Source organism: Schistocerca piceifrons, chromosome 4 (genome assembly GCF_021461385.2).
Source record: "Schistocerca piceifrons isolate TAMUIC-IGC-003096 chromosome 4, iqSchPice1.1, whole genome shotgun sequence".
Taxonomy (NCBI): Eukaryota; Metazoa; Arthropoda; class Insecta; order Orthoptera; family Acrididae; genus Schistocerca; species Schistocerca piceifrons.
Window position 1 is genome coordinate 558,901,803 of NC_060141.1, and position 20,380 is coordinate 558,922,182.

At 43.3% G+C, this 20,380-nt stretch overlaps 1 protein-coding gene across 3 annotated transcripts in view; it reads right to left on the minus strand.

Annotated features, from left to right (window-relative positions):
• LOC124796389 (protein GDAP2 homolog) overlaps window positions 1-20,380 on the minus strand; it is a 969,166-nt gene that overhangs the window by 90,685 nt on the left and 858,101 nt on the right. The gene's annotated exons all lie outside the window — the stretch shown is intronic.

Sequence of the window (20,380 nt, forward strand, 5' to 3'; positions counted from 1 at the left end):
TCGCACGTAGGAACATCATTGCCCTATCTTCACTCGGACGATGTAAAACATCAGCGCAAGTTAGATAAAAGTTCAGCGTACAGTCTACGACGAGGCCATTATGGATGGAGAACATGAATATGGAAGGATATCGGCCGTGTCCTATTCAAAGGAACCGTCCCGGCATTTGCTTTAAGTGATTTAAGGGTACCGCCTGTGAGCTTTACGTCATCTCGTTATAGAGTTCCTACTACTGGCTCTTAGGGATGATAGAGGGGACTCAGCAGATCAAGTTTTGATAAGAAGCCCATCTCCGGAAACGTACCGTTTGGATGTAACGTAAGTTTCAAGATCAGATAACTTTAAAATTTCCCACTTCAAGGTGTGCACATGAACTGAGTGTGGTGTCACCGCCAGACACCACACTTGCTAGGTGGTAGCCTTTAAATCGGCCGCGGTCCGTTAGTATACGTCGGACCCGCGTGTCGCCACTGTCAGTGATTGCAGACCGAGCGCCGCCACACGGAAGGTCTAGAGAGACGTCCTAGCACTCGCCCCAGTTGTACAGCCGACTTTGCTAGTGATGGTTCACTGACAAATTACGCTCTCATTTGCCGAGACGATAGTTAGCATAGCCTTCAGCTACGTCATTGGCTACGACCTAGCAAGGCGCCATTATCATTCGCTATTTATCTTGTGATGCATGTACCGTCAAGAGCTATGTTCACCACTTATGGATTAAAGTTAAGTATTCCAACAGCTACGTACTTTATTTGCTAGACTCAAATCCTTTAACTGTTCCAGACCTCACGCCAGCCTGCGTGAGCTTAAACGCGTGCCTTTCGGCTACCCGTCATTGTGGATTGGCTGTCTTGCCAGTCCACAACACTGAGAAGAGGGTGTCGTCGCCAGTCCCTGTTGTAATTATGACACCGCATACCATTTTCGATCAATTACAACAACGGCCGGCTGAATCTGGTACGTTAACAACTAGGAGTGTTGACTGCGGTGCTCCGTTTCACGACTTTGAGGACGAAGACTTTCGTCACGTACTGGATGGCGCACGAATAGCTGACACAATCATCTTGAGGTTGAAGTTTTTCTGTCCGTGTTTGCTTATAAATAGATTTGGTTTTGAAGAGCGTCCGCTTTGAGCAAAACACAATTTTTTTTCTTTTTCTTTGTATTCCTAAGACAAGTTTCGCAGAAGTTTCAGCATCATCAGTGGGTTTTTTGTTATCTTCTTGTTACCACAAGCTGTGGATTTATTGGATTTTATATAATTTAATGCAATTGTTGCGTTTTCAAACTTTGTCATTTTTGCTAGTTTCCTCATCATCTTCACTGTGAAGATCTGCACTAAGTAACTTATTGTATCACTGTTTACAAACAACAGACTGGGAAATTAAAAAAAAATAAAAAATTGTGTTTTTTTTCAGGGCGGACCTCTCCAAAAACAAATAGTTGACACATTTAATATTGTCACAACACTTTTGTTTCTAAAACGAAAATTTTCAGATTTTACACATAGGTAGTATAGACCGTGGAAAACGCATTTCACTTCATCGCGTGGTCATTATGCGCTCCATTACAACGGAAAACTTCATAAAGGCGAGGACACACTTTCCTTCCACCTTTGCGGCACAAGTCATCATTTATTTCGTGGCACAATTGTATTATCCTGGCACGCATTTCCATAACATTCTGTGGTTGCAAAGGGAAGAGTTTCTCTTCCAAATATCCCCACAAAAAATTACATGGGTTTAAATCTGGGCTCGAAGGAGGCCAAAAGAATCACCCATGATGGCACTACAGGTAACGAGGGGACGTTACATGATTGCCGAATACTGCCTGTAGAAAATCCAGCCAAATGAGGTATTGCACCATCTTGCATAAACCACTGTGCCTTAATTGGAATATGATTGGTGGCAAGAAGATGTGGCACAAAGTCATTTTCCAACACAATCTTGTATCGGTCAGCATTGGCAGTTTCATTGAAAAACACTGGTTCCATTAGGCCACGACTGGATGAAACTGCCCACTGTCGGTTTTTCGCCATACGTAGTTTCTTCATGCACATGAAAATTTTGCGGATTTTCTCTACCCCAAAACCGAACATTTTGTTTATTTGCTGTTCCACGGAGTTGGAAATAAGCTTCGCCTGCGAACCTTGTGTTGAACATACTTCATTTCTTCCTTCTGCCCATAATGAAACACTCCGGTCTTCCCTGTTTCTTATGCTCAGTCAACCTCTGTAACAAGTCATGTTGTAAGAAAACAATTTGAGATCACTGTGTAAATATCTTTGAAGAGAATGACGAGATATCCCCATTTTCCTGATTTTCCTGCTGTCCGACCGAATGACATGTTTGGGCTTCGTTGTATGGCGAACCGTGGCACTGCGATGTTCTGCGGACAACGAACAGTCGGTGCCCGAGGTCGTTTCCCTTCCAACAAACTGACTTCCAATTTTATCGTTAATCGGTGACTTGTGTTTCTTAATGGAGCCCATCGCGTGTGGAATATTGCCCTAAATCTTCTTTGCGTTGCTGCGGTACTTTTCAATTCCGCGCTGCTGAACAGATAAACTTCCACGTTCGGCCATGGCGAAGCGCTAACTGCGAAACAAGATCTGCAATACAATAGCAACCAAGACCTCTAATGACATTTCCATGAAACAGAACAAGTTGGAGAGAAATTTGAATGAAACAAATAACAAAATGTAGACTTTTTATTCAATGTTAAAATGTGTCAACTATTCGTTCGCTACCTTGCGGAGAAGAACGCCAAAACATTGCCCATTCCGTGGGCTCCCGTAGGGCACACAACTCTAGCTCATTGCCTCCACTGAGTGCGTACCGTGAAGTGGGAGATGTGAAAGTGACCCGACCTTCATTTACATCCAATCGCTGCATTCCTGGAGACGGGTTCCTTATCAGAAGTTTATACACTAAGTCCTCTGTACAATGCCTAAACCCCTGTGTTAGGAATTGTGAGACACTCCGTAGACATCTCATCATTTTAAGTTGTGCATCACAATAAAGTCGCTAAGTTCTCTTTTTCAATAAAACAGTCGCGAGGGTGCAATTAATACAAAATTTGTTTGAATTTTCTCATTTTGAGAGTACTGAAGGGCGATCTGTTGTAATTGTTAAAAACCATTCAACAGCCAAGATCGCATAAAATATATCTTTATTTAAGACGACGAGTTTCAACAGCCTTTGCTGTCATCTTCATGCCTTAAAAATCTTTTTTTTGTAAAACGTGTTCATTTTATGCTGAACCTCACGCACTAGGTGTCAAGTAAATAAAAATCAGCACATTATAAAACGTTTGTCATCGCTAAAATCTTTAAAAACTTAAAACATCTTGTGCAAAAGGCCATGTTCGTATACATATTGCTCACAGATGCTTGTCGCATCACACGAACATGGTACATTAGCAAATATGTCCAGTAGATGTAAACAGGTGTGCTATTGTGTATCATGGTCGTGTGATGTAACTAGCATCTGTGAGAAATATGTATATGAACATGGCCTTTTGCACAAGATGCTTTACGTTTTTAAAGATTTTAGTGATGTCAAAGTTTTATAATGAGCTGATTTTTATCCACTTGACATCTTGTGCGTGAGGTTCAGCATAAAATAAACACGTTTTACAGCAAAAGATTTTTAAGGCCTGAAGATGACAACAAAGTCTTAAATAAAGACATATTTTATGAGACCTTGGCAGCTAAATGGCTTTCAACGAATTTTGTTATTTGGGCAACAAAATAACTGACGATGTCCAAAGTAGAGAGCTTGTTGTTGCTGTGGGCTCCATTGGTCTCCCTCTATGATTTTTACTCCCCTCCCCCCCAACACACACACACACACACACACACACACACACACTCTTCGCTCCAGGACTAAACTGATGATCTCTTGATGTCCCAGAATGTGTCCTATCAAATAAAATGAGAAATTTCAATAGCAAGAAAAGCGTTTCTGAAAAAGAGCAATTAGGTAACATCGAACATGAATTTAAGTGTTTGAAAAATCATCCCTGAAGGTATTTGTCTGGAGTGTAGGCTTTTTGAACGGAAGAGTAACGTGAAAGACATGCATTTACGAGAAGAGGTGAAAACAAGCATTTGAAATGTGGTGCTACAGAAGATTAGATCGTTAGATCGAGTAACTAAAAGTGAGGTATTTAATCGGACTGAGCAAAAAAGAAATTTACAGCAGTACCTGACGAAAAGTCAGTGGACATGCAGTTGCGGTATTGGTGTGAAAATTCCAGCCTTCGTCGCAGATGGGTGCGTGAATCACGCGCCTGTTGTGGAGGCCCATACGCATCAACGTAAGTCAAGACTGGTTAAAAGATGTATACGACCAATCTAGATTTAATCAATGAGACAATCATCATTTCCAACACAAAATTACTCTTTCAAAGTTGTTAACGGTCCCAGCCACACAAACGCCTGGAAACATCAAGGTTGATGATGATGGTTTGTGGCGCGCTCAACATCGTGGTCATCAGCGCCCGTACAAGTTCCCAGTCTTTGCATTTCCAGTCTCGCCACTTCCCGAATGATGGACAACACAAACACTGAGAAAATCACCAACTCAGCTGGGAATCTAACCCGGGACCCCGTGTCCCAGAGGCACAGGCATAGGTAGCCGCTAAACCACGAGTTGCGGACGAAACATCCAGTAGTATATAGTATCCAGTAGTATTTGATGAGAATGGAAATTACTTACTACATCTTTTCTGGCCTCGACAACCGTAGGATCTGAATTACAATCAGACATTAGACAAAAATTAAATGTGTGTTTCAGTCATCTTCTATCTCGCAAGGAACTTGAATAGTTTATTATCTGAGGACTGTTACGTAGTTCCGTTGAACAAACAACATTCAGTTCTTATTTGCATTTATTTCCACAAGGCTGCAATCCGTTTTGGGCATCGAAAGTGACCTTGCGTAGTCTACTGGCATCATCTTAGATCTTTTTATTTCAATACAAGGGTGAGGAGAAGACGCAAATGGTCCAGAGTACCTCTTGCGACTATTCTAGTTATGTTACAGTCGCCTTGATGTGAGTGAAAAATACCGGAGAGCAAAGTTTCCACTGAAAACACGCAATCAGTACTCTGAGAGTGGTTTATTGCGCAAGGTACAGCACCAATACAAAACAACGTGTGTCCCATGCTGTAGTATTGGTTGCGCAAGTCTTCCACGAACTAATTTGCCCACGGGGCACGATTGTGCTTGATATGTAGGCAGAACAAGTTTGAATCATGTTTAGGAAAATAAGTTCCTTTGCATAGTTGACCAGTAAGGGTAAAGTGAAAGGGCGTGGCAGCGTAAAGCTTATGATTTAATTCTTGCTAATATCTTGCGTTAAATTCCAATATCTTGCACAGCAATCTCTGTCGGCAGTGTTAACTGCGATCTGGAAGTTTAATAGCGAAGTTCAATGGATGCGTGTCCCTCTCCGTTTGTCGATAGTGGATTTCCTGCCGCAAGCGAACTAAGCCCTCTTCTGTCTCTTCTATACATCCTGGCACATCGTCGTGTTATCGATGTGTGATCTGCCAAATTTGTTTTCATTACATCCTCTTGAATAACTCTATAGAACCGATGTACAAGGAAGACTGTTGAACAACTCCACTGCCCAAGAGAGTTTAGAGAGAGCGCCGAGACGTACAAACACTATTTTTTCTTTCGTTTTATACGCGGATAGAATGGGACGGATTATCGTCAACACTAGTAAGACAAGCACCCCGCCGTGTACAATAACTTAGAGGGCATATCCGTACATGTAGAGGCGGAAGTAGCGTCACGTAGAAAAACATGCAGCACGCAATGCGTCATTGGCCCCTTCCGAGCTGTTGCTACAAGTTCTCCGTTGAAAGCGCAAGGTAAGCTAGAGGCCTCACCAATATTTTGGTTCGTTTCCACAGAAGACTTTCAAACGACTATCCTTGCAGATAAAATACATTTTAAGCGAATTCTCTCGATTAACGCAGTCTGTCATTTGTTTTACTGTTTTAAAAACAGGACATCGCAAAGGTGCGACCCAGTCTAACATTTATGTAAACACTGTCACCGAATTTGATTACTGTAATGTATGGGACTTGTAAACAAATCATTCAGTAAGACTGGGTTGAGGTCGGAAGAGAGAATCTCGTAAATATAAACAAAGCACGAATGCTGCTGACGTCTTGTTACTACGCCATTCGTAATTAGTCGGAAGCTACCGTTCATTATTCTGCCTTCGCCTAAATACCACTGCGCAACTGGTAGTTAACGGTTTCCACAAGTTTTAGTTCTCCTATTTCTATTTTCATAAAGCTACAGAGCTATCCTTTTGTTTAAACGCAATATGCAAAACGTTCCTCCCGTGTACTGGTTCCACTTAAGACCGACCGCTGACGAAATACCGATAAACGCGGAAAGTTATAGCTGACCTGTATACACACATTAATATTTATATGAGAATAAGATTTTAAAAGTAGAATGCTGATTAAACAGAGTTTTGATTAATATTCAAGCTCGTTTCTCTTCGACTTGCCTTGCTTTTCTGCTGTTTCTCTTGCACTTGTTCCAAAAGAATTTGAAAACGATACAAATGGAAAAAAAGTAAGTAAACTGTTTACTATTTCAAGAGTAAGAGCCATGTGAAGAGATTTATCCCACTTTAAGACAAAACGCTCAGTGCCTTAATGCAGAAATGTTTGTGGTTGCCCACAGAACCACGGTTGTACAAATCGACGGCCACGAATGCATTTCTTCAGCGCTTCAAAAATATTGAAATCGTATGGGAAGACATCGGGACTGTATGGAGGATGTGGGCGGGCCAATATGTTGCGAAGGTTGTTTCGAACGCACTGGACAAATTTCGCTGGGAAGCCCTTACACAGACTCCACACAGTCCCGATCACTCCCTATGCGATTTTCATATTTTTGGAGCCCTGAAGAAAGACATTTACGCCAGTCGATTTGCTTCAGATGAAGAGGTGCACGGCTGGATGCAATAATGGTTCCGTAAGCAACCGCAAACGTTTGTCCAATACGGCACTGGCAGTCTTGTCTCACACTCGGGTAAATGTATTAACCGTTATGGCGATTACCTTTGAAATAATAAAGTGTACTTACTGTTTCCATCTGTCTCGTTTTCGTTTGAGTATTCCCCTAATAACAGAGTCGTTACATTGTTCAAATCGCATGAGTTTGTTCCAGACAAATAAGTGGCTATCCGAGGTTGGCCTACATATAATCCATTTGTAAGGTTTATGAAACTAAGACAATGATGTGCGCCTAGTAACTCGGATGTTATCGATGTAACTTGGATTTGATTGAGGTGATATACTTCGTCTTCACCATCAACAAATAGCTATGAAACAATGCAAACGGTGGTTTCTGTTCTGACAAAGTAGTACCAGGACCCCGTCTGTATAAGACTTGGTGCAATTCCTATGACCAGAATTGTACATTAATCGATATTGGACTGTCAATAACATTTTGCTTTATTTCCAATAGAGTAAATTTTTTGAAGAACAGAAAACTGATTTGCACAGTCAGGTGGGGCTGTGACATTACATCTTGTGACCTTTTGTAATGTGCCTTCACAAGTGAAACGTTTTATTTCCTCGTGGTGCTCACGCGCAGTAACCCCAAGTATTCAGCTGACTGGAATTGAGTAATTGTTTAGCAATCCTACTGCAAACGGGCGTTCTTGTCTCCCATCTCCATAACCACAGCAGGATTTATGTCGCTGAGGGTCGAGGTCACTACCTTAGTATTTATCCTATGTTCTCCTATGCGCAGTACCACTTTTGTTTCCTGACAGCAAAACAGGGAGCGGTTGCCTGTAGCGATAATAAGTGGACTGTGTGACAAGCTGACTTTGTCACTCGGGGAAATCAGAAGTCAAGACCCTAACGAGCGGCTGTCAAATGTGGAAATAGTGCTAAGAAGCTAGATTGGTTTCCTTGTCTAGATGCTCGGAAATTTCCCATTCGAAGCCGGCCGAAGTGGCCGTGCGGTTCTGGGCGCTGCAGTCTGGAACCAAGCGACCGCTACGGTCGCAGGTTCGAATCCTGCCTCGGGCATGGATGTGTGTGATGTCCTTAGGTTAGTTAGGTTTAATTAGTTCTAAGTTCTAGGCGACTGATGACCTCAGAAGTTAAGTCGCATAGTGCTCAGAGCCATTTGAACCATTTTTTCCCATTCGACTGAAAGGGAATTTTAAGTGACATGGGTACCTAACCAGCAGTGGGCTATAACTGTTAGTACCTTCCATCAGCTGTCACGAGTTTAAGGTGGGTATTACAGTGGTTTGGCGAATGAGTAAAAGTGTTTCTGCCTCATAAACCAAATATAAACTTATGGCAGACGTAGGAAGGAATCGGAGCAGAGTCGACAAAGAAGTGAGTTTTAAGGGAAAACACTGAATCAGCGAGATTTAGTATGGACTAGGCGAAGAGTCCATTAACTGTGGATTTACCGGATGGTCTTGTTGGAGTAAGATAATAGCTGAAGCTCAGGGTAATATGTCCAGGATTTCTGTGCAGAATTTGGAGTTAAAGAGAAGAGGAATTTCGTGGCACTAGTAGGAAAAGTAACGAAGGAAGTACAGTGAATGGGATGGAAATTAGCACTGTTGTGTTAAGATCGACAGGTATTTTACTAGAGCGAGGAGTGAATAATTCGGCCTAGTAATGAAATACTTCTCTTAGGTGAAAATGCATATGGTTTTCGAAGTCATCTCAACTTTATGTCGGTTCGCTTTGACAATCGTTTTTCCAATGAAGAGGTTAAAAAAACATCAATCAATGGATGCTTCGAATCAATGGATGCTGTCATAGTCTATCACCGAATACTGACCATTCTTCCTGGGCATTCTGTATACACACGGTGTCCCAAAAATTTTTAAGGTCAGGTCCCCTACACCAAAATAGAGAAAAATATGCATGGTAAACAAGGGCTTTAAAAATGGTTCAAATGGCTCTGAGCACTATGGGACTTAAACTGCTGTGGTCATCAGTCCCCTACAACTTAGAACTACTTAAACCTAACTAACCTAAGGACATCACACACATCCATGCCCGAGGCAGGATACGAACCTGCGACCGCAGCGATCGCGCGGTTCCAGACTGTAGCGCCTAGAACCGCTGGGCCACTCCGGCCGGCAAGGGCTTTAAAGCCCATACCTTAAGAGACATGAGCGCTCGTTCATCTTCGATACAATGAAACACGTCTCTTCTACTGCAAGGTCTTTGCTTTCCATATTTTGGGAAGAGGGAATATTGACCAAAACACGAAAAGAAGTTTGGTAAACATGGGGACGCCTTCGCTATTGTGAAAAACATCTCTTCTACTGAACAAATGTTGATAGCTCTTGCCGGCCGGTGTGGCCGTGCGGTTAAAGGCGCTTCAGTCTGGAACCGCGTGACCGCTACGGTCACTGGTTCGACTCCTGCCTCGGGCATGGATGTGTGTGATGTCCTTAGGTTAGTTAGGTTTAATTAGTTCTAAGTTCTGGGCGACTGATGACCTCAGAAGTTAAGTCGCTTAGTGCTCAGAGCCATTGATAGCTCTTAAGGCACACATTTTAGAGCCGCGGTTACTAGACAACATTTTCATGTTTTGTTCTGTATTACCTGTGACAAAAATATGGAAAGCAAGAGCTGGCAGTAGAAGATATTTGTTTCACAGTATCGAAGATGGAGTGCTCGTAACTCTTGGGGTATGCATTTAGGGCCCATGTTTGCTAGACTTTCCTGCTTTGAATGATCGTTCCTGTCATACCCCGGATATTAACCATTCCTCCTGGGACACACTACATATAACGGGTGACCCTCCTATTAAGTCACCTGGCGCATATTCTCTGATGTTTCGGCAGATATTTGCAATTTCGTTTTTGCGGTGTGTAGTTGGAGTCAGACCACACAAAAAAGCATCAATTTGTTTCCTGTTACAAACAAAATGATTTTTGAAGCGAAATTTTATGTGGCCATTACATAAAGCAGTTCCAAATTAGTCTAGTGCGATACTCGTTTCATCGGTATGTATTAACATGGACAGTAAAACACGAAGGAAAACCAATACTCCAACAGCACCGCGCTGACTGCTACCGCTATGGTTTGGGAGGGGAACTGCTACGATGTGTCGTCCACTAAAACTGTTTCTTGTGGTTTGCGGCAAATTGATAGTAAGACAGGACTGAAAACATTAATTCAAATGAACTGCCTGCAATTTGACTTGATTTAGTGCCTTTTAGCACGAAAGCGAGTTGATTTCTTTTTACTGTTGCTAGAATCTGAAAAACTAAAGCACGGCATGCCGTCAATGTTGTCGAAAAGCCCAGCACTTCTTTATTTCTCAAAATAAGGCCGTTATATCTTGTTTAAAAACACTACACAAAAATGACGGCCATGGACTCATACTCATGATTTGTGGCAGTTTCCAGTAAGTCGTTCCATATGAGTGTTAGGATGATTTCTGCATGGTCTGAGTTCCCTATAACCCTCAATTCTATCTTCCCGTACAAAAACATACGTATTTGGAGTTGCTAGTAAGGAAGTCTTCGTTTCTCTTACATCTTACAAAAAATGATTCACTCGTTCTCCTCCGGCTTCAAAATCTGCCTGCAGCAGTCTGTGCTGTAGTGTGAATATCAGACTACGTTTTAAATAAATTAGTCAGGAAACAACACTAGTATTTGAAAGAAAAATTCAAAGCAATTTATTTATAACTGCTTGTAAGACTAGTTCCTGTAACAGAGAACGGCGAAAATAAAGAATCGCTCGCTGTACGAGCAATAACATGTGAAATGGTTATATTGTGCTACATATGTGACCAGAATGTTGAGGATCAGACTACCTGTCATATTGTTCTCTGGTTAATAGGAGAGAACGAGTTGAAAAAAATGGTTCAAATGGCTCTGAGCACTATGGGACTTAATATCTGAGGTCATCAGTCCCTAGAACTTAGAACTACTTAAACCTAACTAACCTAAGGACATCACACACGTCCATGCTCGAGGCAGGATTCGAACCTGCGACCGTAACGGTCGCGCGGTTCCAGACTGTAGCGCCTAAAACCAATCGGCCACTCCGGCCGGCAACGAGGTGGAGAGGAAAACCCTGAACAAAAGGAGAGGATAATATTTCGAACGAAAAGGTAAAGCTAAATAAGAGCTATTGTTTGGAAGATGATACACAAAAATAAAATCCGATGGAAGAGATTTATTGAATGTGCTTATGGACGATTAAATTCATATCACGGCTACGAAAAGTATTATGTTCCTTTTACGTAAAGATTATGCTTGTTCGGTCTTCTTTAAGTACAGACAACAGCGGATTCAAGCAATTTCATCGGCGAAAGCTTTTCTAATCACAGCGCATCCTTCTGTGACGCGGCTCGTGTGCGCCAGCGGCGGCTACGTTTCCACCTGGTGGATCACGTTTACGACCACGTACCGCCCGGTGCTCTCATCAACGAAACCGGGTCAGCTGTGCCCAGCCACACGTAAATAAGGCTACGCCGGCGGCCGCCGCTCACCTGCTGCCAATACACGCGGAAGACTTTCTCCCTGTCGCATGTTCTCCTCCCACGTCCACTCCACAATCCGTGAGAGGGTATGGAGCAATAAAGATTACATAGACATGACCTATGGCCAGAAGTGTCTTCCCAGATAGGCACATACATCTGAAGGTGGAGATAAAGACTTTAGACGGAGTGCGTTTCAATGACAGTAAGCACACATGAGGACATACAAGGCAAGTTGGAATGTTCTGTCTGTACTAGTGTTTTAGGCCCACACTCAAGAGGGCAGTGAGCTGGAGCACCATCATGTAGTAGCCACATTACCCTTCGTATCACCAAAGGTACTTCTGCCAATAGGGAAGGGAGGGCAGCCGCGGGAAGCGTTGATATGGCTCTGAGCACTATGGGACTTAACTTCTGAGGTCATCAGTCCCCTAGAACTTAGAACTACTTAAACCTAACCAACCTAAGGACATCACACACATCCATGCCCGACAGGATTCGAACCTGCTACCGTAGCGGTCTCGCGGTTCCAGACTGTAGCGCATGGCCACCCCGGCCGGCCAAGCGCTGATATGTCTCGCCTTGTGACGTCTTGTGGAAGGATGACTGCACCCACAAGGCACTTGCCAATAATCCCCAGGCACACACTGAGGCAGAACCGGTTCTGACGATTCGCTGTCACCGTACCATGGGGATTCTTCGTAGCCCACAGGTGAGAGTTATGAAGGTTGACGACTACCTCTCGTAGAGGTAGACTCATCTGAGAATATAATATATGACAGAAATACTAGCACTGTAGTGGAATGTGCGACGAACCAACACCAGAACCGTTTCTGTGGAGGCAAGTGTGTAGGCAATAACGCCTGCACGCATCATACGTAATACTGACAGTGGCAGTTGTGGAGAATGTTCTGCACGATCATCTGGTTTACCCAATGCTGATGGGACACCTGCCTGATGCTGACACCGGGATCACCGTTAAAGATCTTTTATCTCCGCCTTCAAGTGCGTGTACCTCCCTTGAAAAGCATTTCCGACCATATGTCCACCAGACCTTTTCTGCTCCTTAACTTCTTAGGGATCGTTTCTTATAGTTTTCCCCCATTTAACAAAACCACCCTGTCCATGTATGACCTATTAAAGATCCTCTGTAAGAGGACATCTCATACGTCTGCCAATACATGTCTCTTCAAATGGCTCTAAGCACTATGGAACTTAACATCTGAGGTCATCAGTCCCCTACACTTAGAACTCCTTAAACCTAACTAACCCAAGGACATCACATACATCCATGCCGAGTCAGGACTCGAACCTGCGACCGCAGCAGCAGCGCGGTTCCGGACTGAAGCGCCTAGAACCACTCGTCCACAGCGGCCGGCTTACATGTCTCTTGCCATTTTTTGTGTCAGACTACTGTAATTTCGATATTGTTAGTAAAATCCAGAAATTAATTCTACATGAATTACGTCATTGCGCATGAGCAGGTCCTCTTCCGCAAACAGCACATACAGCCATATCTGACGCATTTCTCTACACGTGGTGGTCTTTTACAACGATTCCGACTCTATTGCAGTCCATAATCATGAACAAATGTCCCACTTAGAAGGTTGTCTGGTGTGGTGAGAGATAAAAGGAGGCTGATCTTCGATGCAGCGAAGAGAGCAGCAGGTCCCGTGGGTCCTTCGTGAGAGGCGGGAAGAAAATTTGATTTGTACTCTACAGTGCTTTCACTAATATATAAATTTTCTCTCGTGACCTTTCGCTTTGCAGATTGTCTAATGATGTAGAAATAAACCTGCTTCACCTATTATATTAGTATAATCTGATGGTAAGCATGCAGGGTAGAAGGTAGAAGGGTACGAATCTAAACAGGACCTTTTTCATATTTCGCGCAAAGTGACCGTCAGCTGATTGCAAAGATAACGGAATACCTGACTGGAAAAAGCAAATGCAGTCGACCGTGTTGGCCAAGGGATGGCGATGAAGTAGTTGAGAAGCAGGTGGGCACTTCTACGGCACTGATTAAAAATATCGTATTATGTGCCTTACTGAATTGCAACTGTCTTGGGATCTGTAATTTCATGACATGTTTTGTCTGTCTTTGTACCAGATATCCTTTAACCACCATACATAAAAGGAGGAAAATCAGGAGAGCTGCTAGTGTACTATTCCGTCACCAGATCGTGTACCAGTGGCGTGTCACACAGCTGATTGTGATCTGTTTGTCGGCTGGGGACGTTAAGCTCACAGACCCTTTATTGCCCCTGAAGAGTAAACGGATATGTGCCGGCATCTGGCTTCAGCAGCTGCTCTCAAGCATGAAAAAACTAACACACAACTAGAATGAAAATATATATTTCACACACATCGATCACAACTGACGAACAAGAAGCGCGAATTGCGCGCGAATAAATAATATCGTTCCAATTTCGACAGCGGAGTCTCTAGAGCACTTCCAAGTCACTACCACCAAAGGAGATTTATTTAAGAGCGAGGATATTCGAGACAGAGAGCATGTTCAGACAAACGAGCACACGACAAGCGCTTTTATGTGGTCCTTACGTAAGGAACAAATCCATCAAGAGCCCTGAATGGGACAGGGGATGTCATGAAACTTTTATATCAGGGAGTACGGACGGTACAAGAACTGCTGTTCAGCAAATCTAGCTCCACGTGATTCTACCACTGTGCAACATCACTCAGCCAGAAGGAAGGGGTATTATGGTCCCATCGCCGACAAGGTCATTGGAGACAGGGAAGAAAATTGTTTGTATCCTTTTCGAAGGAATTATCCTAGCACTTGCCTTGAGGGATTCAGAGAAATCACAAAAGCAGAAGGAAGGAGTATTATCGACGACAAGGTCATTGGAGACAGGGAAGAAAATTGTTTGTATCTCTTTCGAAGGAATTATCCCAGCATTTGCCTTGAGGGATTCAGAGAAATCACGGAAGACCTATATCTGGATGACTGGACTTGTATTTGAGCCGCCGTGCGACCGCTACGGTCGCAGGTTCGAATCCTGCCTCGGGCATGGATGTGTGTGATGTCCTTATGTTAGTTAGGATTAAGTAGTTCTAAGTTCTAGGGGACTGATGACCTTAGATGTTAAGTCCCACAGTGCCCAGAGCCATCTGAACCATTTGAGCCGCCATTCTTCCGAAGAATCCAGTATCTTACAACTGAGTCATCTCGCTCGGCAGACTTTCTATGTGACGAAGGGGGATTAGAGGCGCTAAAGCCCGTCTCGTTGTCCCGAGCATGGCGCGCGTTGGAGCGGGTGACGTGTGCGCCAAACACTGGTGATGAAGGGTTTCGCAACGGCTACAGCGGAAGTGTCCTCCGATTTCGCGCGTTCCACAGGTGGCTCGCGAAGATAAGGCGCATCCTGTCGACTCGCTATCGCAGCGTCTCATTATTGATACCAAAACAGATCATTATGTTAGCTGTCCTCTGAGAAGCAAAGTACGTGTTTAAAAAAAGACTAAAAATGAATGTATTTGTGAGCGGCTAACCAGATAAAGGTGGAGAGGCAAGAGGAAGTAAGCTCTGCCTATCTGGGATCCAGTGGAGATTCTTGGGGAGTCAACAGAACAGAAAGTGAATCCTCGGCTGACAAGGTTTTTACTTGCCATCGTCACCATCACGCGGGGACATTTTTCCTGGTAGCGAGCCGATGCAATTCGCATAGGTTATTGAGTGTATACTCCGGTAGTAGCTACGATACCAGTGCCTGGTTGCTTTTCTGGAAACCACTTCTGCAAGGTATGCATTGAATTTTGCTTTCACTTTCTCTGCGCTAGTTCCCAAGATGTACCTGTCACTCATTCCCAGTGCTAAGCCCTTCTCCACTATTGAGAAACGATTTACTATCATAAATTCTATCAGACATTGCTTTTTTTAAAAAAAATACATCACGTTTACAAAGTATCTTCCTTATTGGCTATTCTACCATACACTTTGTGAACTAGTTACAAAAATATAAATGATTGATACACGTACCACTGTAAACGATAAAGTGATTATACCACAATAATACAGAAAGAAAACATAATGTACAAAAATCCATACATCATGTACAGATATGTGTCTAGATAGTTAGATCACGCATATTTAAGTGGTTGAACATCACATTTAAAACTAGTATACTCCTTCGGGTTTTCAGCAACACTGTGGCCGACGGGAGAAGAGTGATTTTTGCCTTAACCGGTGCGCTGACAAATTATTTATTTGTATTGGGTCTGTTATCTGGTACACGGGAACAGTAGATGATTCGTTGCACAAATCACATCATGGAGATTCCTTCAGTCCTATTCGGAATAGGTGGATTGGGAATTTACCATGATTCAAGCGCATGCACGTAAACATTGTTATGAATCGCCTGCTCTTTTTCTAATCAGTAAACCAAGAAGATAACGCTGTTTTAGGCTGCAGCCGGCCATATTGTACTCCCTTTAATACCTTGGTCGAATCCCATAGCGCCTGCCAGTCGTTTCTTGCTTTTTCATTGATTAACCTCAGCATTTCGTGGTAAGGAAACCTCTAACTTAGGATTTCACCTATGTTCATTGCCCGCTTCGTTAAGCTGTCTACTGTTTCATTATGAAAGATACTACTTTACCTTGAAAACTACAGGAACTTTGCAACTTTTGCTGCTTACCCATTTGTAACGACTTCTTTAATAATGTCTATAATTATAGGTGATGCACTCTTGTTCCATTTTGGTTTTTTAAGGCTCTATAGTACACTTAGAGAATCTGTTCGTGGCAGACAATGTCATCTTTACTGGAACTGCGTAGGCTGTCGTAGCATCAAGCAGTTTGCCCCGATATATGTCGAAAAATGTTACAAGAGCTACAGTTAAACATGTCTAAACAGAAAGCCATATTACCAGGATTGGTTGGCGAACATTTTTCCACAGAAGCGACATAGCAGTAGGCATTAAATGTATTCACAATTTGGAATAATGACAACCATCAGCTGTAGAATGGAATGACGACAATGAAAATTTGTGCCGGACCGGGACTCGAACCCAGATTTTTCACTTATCGCGAGCGGTGCCTTATCATTTGGCTATCCGTGCACGATTCACGGCCAGACCCAAACTTCGACATGTAGTCAACCATGCGCGATAAGCGAAAAATCCGGGTTCGAGCACCGGGACGGCACAGATTTTCATTGTCGTCGTCCCATTCTACAGCTGATGGTTGTCATTATTCCCAATTACGAATACATTTAATGTACTTCATGACGGCTGTAGTCGCCGCAGTTCCTGTTCCTTTGGACATGCATGCATGTCCAAAGGAACTTTGCATAGTCATCAGAACAACACAGTCACTAGAGTATCGTATCGTATAGCAATAGGCGTCTTATGCCCCACCTCCACATTTTTCTACGCAAGCGACCTACCATTTAGCACTCTCTCTCCCTTATTCCTTCACTCCCTCATAAACTGACTGTCGTTACTTGAGCTCTTGGTAAAACCTTTCAGCCGGCCGAAGTGGCAGAGCGGTTCTAGGCGCTACAGTCTGGAACCGCGCGACCGCTACGGTCGCAGGTTCGAATCCTGCTTCGGGCATGGATGTGTGTGATGTCCTTAGGTTAGTTAGGTTTAAGTAGTTCTAAGTTCTAGGGGACTGATGACCTCAGCAGTTAAGTCCCATAGTGCTAAGAGCCATTTGAACCATTTTGAAAACCTTTCAAAATCAATCTAAATCTAGTGAGGATGGAAATAGGTTGCTTTCACTGCAAATTATGGAACAACCTATGTGCAAATTTGCACCAGGGACGCATCTCCGGCCTCTGTTAGTTTGGCGCACCTAGAGGCCGCTTGTGTCGCTTGAGCCCTTCATGTTAGAAAGCTCTTCTACACCATAAGAAGAAACAGGAAAGACTAGGCGTTTTGCTTTGGAAGACGGCTAGATAATGTAGCAGTTACCCAACAATGTTCTGGAGATACAAAAAACAAAATTTAATAGAGAAGAAACGCATGGCACCTTCTCTCGTGGGATCGCAGATGCTAGCTTATGAAATCAGGTATGCGAAACGAGCGAGTCGTCTATGACAGTGATGAATAGCTGCTATCGCTGCGTAAGCCTTTACGAGCAGTGTGTGCAAAGGTAAAAGAGGTTAACGGATCCATAAAAGAGACATTTTCTTTGGGGCATAGGAGAGAGCGTGGCCGAGATGTCGGGACAGGTAAAATGTTGCTTGTCCTTCAGGTATAAAAAAATGCCTTTGAGTCACTGGGAATGTTTTGCGTCGAGGCTATTACTTCTTGAGTCAGTGGAGACATCAAGATCTCCACACCTGCGGCTACGTCCCTTGTTTGTTGCCTGAGAAGAGATTTACGTAAAATTCTGCTAAATCTGTTGCAAAATTATGCCGGAACAGCTACCAGCGACTACGCTAAACAGCGAAGCTGCCGTAAGATGTATTAATGCGATAAAATTAGGTGAATCTAATTCTTGTTTCAAGTTTGTAAAGATTTAAAAGAAAAACTAACTGCAGTTTCCGGGAATAACAACCATAGGTATGAAGTAGTAACTGGCTGAGAGTTGGAATAGATATTTTTCTTTAAATTACGATTAGCACTTCGTAGACACAGAAATCATTGCAGAAAATTCCATGAATAGTCCGCTTGACTTTAACAAACATATCTTCGGAGACAATATCTACATTGTCATATTTTTAGCAAAATATAAACTCGTCTATAGTCTATTCACCGAGAGCTGGGAAGAAACAGAGACAGTTTCACGTGATTTATCACCGCCTGTTCCACTGAAAGCGGCGGTGCCGAAAATCCGTGCACGCTGCGCAGTTGGCCGCCAATCTGACGTCACAGCGAAGCGTGTGCCGCTCGTGACAAGCCCTTTTGGGTTACAGTGTTACGAAATTAATCGTAAAACACCGACATCCAGCATAACAGATTCAAACTAAAGCAATTTTAATAAAAATACCAGTTACAATAATGTTAAAGGGCGATAATAGAAAGTTCATTCTGTCGAACTGTAAGTAGTTTCATTTAGGTTAATGACAAAAAGCTCTTCTCTCTCCTCTATAATGCAGTTTACTTTCCATATTTGAGTTTCAACTTTTTCCACCACGTGGTGCACACATTTATTCCACTCTTCTGGAGTCACTGTTCTTACCGCCTGTTCTAATAGTACTTTAACTTCCAACATTGTAAACATTGTATATGTCCTGCTTTTTGCTGCAACGTAGGCCTTGATTCTGGGCCGAACTAACTGAATGGCGTTTAATTCGCAGTGGTACGGAGCAATTCGGAGAACAGTTTTTCCTGCAGTATTAGACATTTCATCTACTGCATATTCGCTGTGCGCTTCTCGCTTCTCTCTCTCCCTTTCTTTCTACAATATATCGTCTTCAAAAAACAATATTTCTAGATTTTAACCATTCTGATATATCATGATTATTGAAATTCGGATTATGAACTTTTTTCTTTTTCGATGAAAAGGGTACAGCGCGTTCTCAAGAGCAATAGCAGCGTTTCCCTGAAGCCAAGAATGAACATCTTGAAAATGGAAAGAAAAAGAACGCTCAATGTGACTATAAAACACTGATGCTTAGGCTATTACTCAAAAACTGGTCTTTCAAACGTAATGAACTTTACAATCAATAAGATTCTAAGATCTTGTTCGCCCCTCGACGGCAGTGCTGTGGTCATGGACCTTGATGTGTTCGCAGGCAGTCTTTCGTTACGATGAATGGAGTTATAGAGTATCGTAACACACAGTGTACGTCGGCAAGCGATCTGACTCCGTAGCACAAATAACAAAAACGAGCAACATAGTTTCTCCTGACTTATGGTTGTTAACATCTGGTTTGAAAATGGAAGAAATTTTTGTCATTTAAATTTAGTTGGCAATCAATGAAATGCACAGATGTTCAGCTTCTTACTACCGGACACTGAATCAATGTGGTGTTTACAGAAACCCGAGCGTTGTAGCGCATTGGTTAGTACACTTGCCTCTCATTCGGGAGGACGACGGTTCAAATCCCCATTCGGTCAACCACATTTCGGTTTGCTGTTATTTCCCTGCATCGATTAACGCAAGTGCCGGGATGGATCCTTTGAAAAAGCATGGACGATTTCGTTCCCCATCCAACCCGACGGGATAGCCGAGAGCGCTAACGCGTTGCTTCCTGGACTCGGGTAGGCGCGCCGACCCCGGATCGAATCCGCCCGGCGGATTCACGACGACGGCCGGTGTGCCAGCCAGCCTGGATGTGGTTTTTAGACGGTTTTCCACATCCTACTAGGTGAATACCGGGCTGGTCCCCACGCCCCGCCTCAGTTACACGACTCACAGACATTTGAAATACAGTCACACTGTTTCACGATTTACACTAGACGCAGACAGCTGGGGTACACTAATTCCGTCCTGGGGGGGGGGGGGGGGGGGGGTACAGGGTGGCAGCAGAAAGGGCATCCGGCCACCCCTTAACATTAACGTGCCAAATCCGGTTAACCATGGCTGACCCTGCGTAACCGCGGGACAAGGCGCAAGCGATAGATTTCGTTCCCCATCCCCTCCTAATATGAGCTTGTACCTCGTTGTCGATGGTATATTAAACACTAATCTTCCTTCCTTTGCTTAGAAAAAGACTTGGACAAAAATACCGCTTAACGTAATGAATGTCACCTCTCTTCAAATATGGATAAATGCAAGAAGATAAAGCATATAACAAAGAATTGGAAGCGTCTCGTATCCAATTACAAGTTTAGTGGTAAACATCTTCAGCACGGCAAGTGTTGATGTTGTTGTTGTCTTCAGTGCGATGAATGGCTTCATGCAGATCTCCACCATCTCCTATCCTGTGCAAGCCTCTTCCTCTCCGAA